This window comes from Acanthisitta chloris, unplaced genomic scaffold (genome assembly GCF_000695815.1).
Source record: "Acanthisitta chloris isolate BGI_N310 unplaced genomic scaffold, ASM69581v1 scaffold4780, whole genome shotgun sequence".
Lineage (NCBI taxonomy): Eukaryota > Metazoa > Chordata > Aves > Passeriformes > Acanthisittidae > Acanthisitta > Acanthisitta chloris.
This window is the reverse complement of record NW_008653492.1, coordinates 12,733-15,138: the sequence shown is the minus strand read 5'-3', so window position 1 is coordinate 15,138 and position 2,406 is coordinate 12,733.

The following is a 2,406-nucleotide window of genomic DNA, read 5'->3' as shown; positions in this document are numbered from 1 at the left end:
CCCCCCCCCCCCACTCTGTGAAAATACTTTCAATCAATTCTTATTTCTTGCAGAAAGGGGGAAAAATGCTTTTTGAAATCCAAGGAGTCAGCTGCTCATCCCTCTAGCTGTGCTTCGGCCTAGATAAGAAGAGATCTCAGGGTCCCATGTTATTAATGCACTGTCTATATGAATAACGAGCAGGCTTGGTGAATTATTCCACACTCCTGGGAAAATCTATAGCCCTGTCCTTCTGCAGCACCACTGGAACCGAGCAGTAGGCTCATATTTATTTTTATTTGGTGAATTCAGATAACTTCATTTGTAAGGAGGAAAAAAAAAATATCTCTTCCCCACTGACACCCATTTAGTAAGCTCAAAATAAATAAAAAAAAAAAAAAACCACCATAGAATATCACATGGGCTATTAAGAAAAGGAGGAGGGGGGAGGAGAGAAGCTGAACTGTGTACTGGAATATCATAAGACTTTTCTTTTGCACAGAAACATGTCTTCTTGAAATGCCCTTGCAACCACCCTGAGGTTGCAGCCAGATCTGAGAGGTGCTGACTTCAGGGGGAGCAAAGCAAAACTGGCAGTGGCCATGCAGAGTAATTAGTTCATTTACCAAGGCACAGCAGCTCTCATTACCCGTTTGCCTTCTCATCTGCAGGGCATTAGTTCATTTACCAAGGCACAGCAGCTATCATTACCCGTTTGCCTTCGAGGCTGCAGGGAGCAGAGGGGAAGGTATGTGCCTCACCCTGCCAGTGGTGGGTGAGCTTTGGTGTCTAAGCACAGCATCATCTCCTGAACCCAAACCTTCAGTGAGCAGCCTGGGGAGAGCAGAAAGGCTGTGATTCTCCCTGAACAAGTACAAGTGCAAACATATCTATGTGTGTATATGTATATATCTGCATAGATGTGTATGTATTTCTGTGCACATGCTGCAGGTCCATCCTGCCACATATGGATGTTTTCAGTGATAAGGAACACAGAGACAGGGATATTCAAGGACTAAATCTGCAGTCTACCTGAGCCAGTCTGCAGCAAGTGCTTCCCAGTTAGGCACTTGCCCATCTCCCAGTGAGGGCTGTGTCGTTCATGCCACATGCAAACCTCCACCAGGCATTAGGGAGAAGGAGACAGATGATCATGTCTTTCTGGTGTGAAGATGGTGCAGCTAATGAGATCGTCTGACTGTGGGTTTATGTGAGTATATCTTCATCTCAGCTATAATTTATGTCCCTACCTTTGTCTGATATTTCTTTCTCTTCCAATTGACATTGTGGTTTGCTGCGTAGCAAAGCATCCACCTTTTTTAATATTGAGCCCATAGAACAGCTGACTAATCCACCCCTGATGAAGTGCAAAGAGCTCAGTTAAATCCCAATTTCCACAGGAAAAACATTCTCTTTTTCTACTTAAGAGGGGGAAAAAACCTCCATAAGTCATGGCACTATCTCCATCTGCATGAGAGGTGGTCATTTTTCCAGGCTCCAGCTGCCAGATTTCAGTGCTGACACAAAGGGAGCAGAGCCCTCACATCCCTATGGTGAAATTAGACACAAAGGGAGCAGAGCCCTCACATCCAACCAAGGTGCACAAGCAACATCCCTATGGTGAAATTAAGGAAAGGCATGGCCATGGAGCAGTGTGAAGACACACAGAAACATATAATTACTTCACCTCCATACAGAGGAAAGTAACCTTTCTCTCAAATACTTGCAATAAGCCCAGTAGAGGCTAAATGGAAAAACAGTAGGAGTTTTCTCCTCTGATAGGTAGCATTAAGTGTTAATCACAGCACTGGAAAGAGCCTGGTCAGGGGTTTGGAGGCAGGGAGGGCAGCCAGCCATGCCAGTGAGCCAGGCACTGCAGGGAAAAAGAAGCACAAGCTGGATGGGAAAAGAAAGCCTAGAGGAAATTCCCTTGCAGGGGTGAAGCCACAGGCAGGACCATGCAGGTGTGTCCCATGAGTTCAGGTGGCATAAGGACTGAGCATGGAGAACAGTCAGCAGAAGAGATTTTACAGCTTTGCATACACAGATGTACCTCAGTGAGCCCAGAAGATAGACCTCAAACCCCCTGTGGCCTATCTGCACATCTACAGATGGTAGGTGTAGGGGCAAAAAAGTTTCAGTGAAGTTAAGGGAGGCTCCACTCACAATAACCCAGCACCCATTAGTGCTGGGGGAGGGAGTTACAAGTGTCAGGAACTAGAGGGAAAATGCCTCTCCCAGAAGAGGTGACAAAGCTGGAGTGAGCAGTGGTGTGTCAGATCCAGAAAGCTTTGCTTGGAGGGTGACACAGAAGTTGCTCAGAAGAGTATGATCTGGGTACCTAAGAGGGAGCTGTAACACACCTGGTGTAGTTCTATCCATCAGAGCCACTACAAGGTACAGAGACTAGTTGGTATCTGCCCTGTG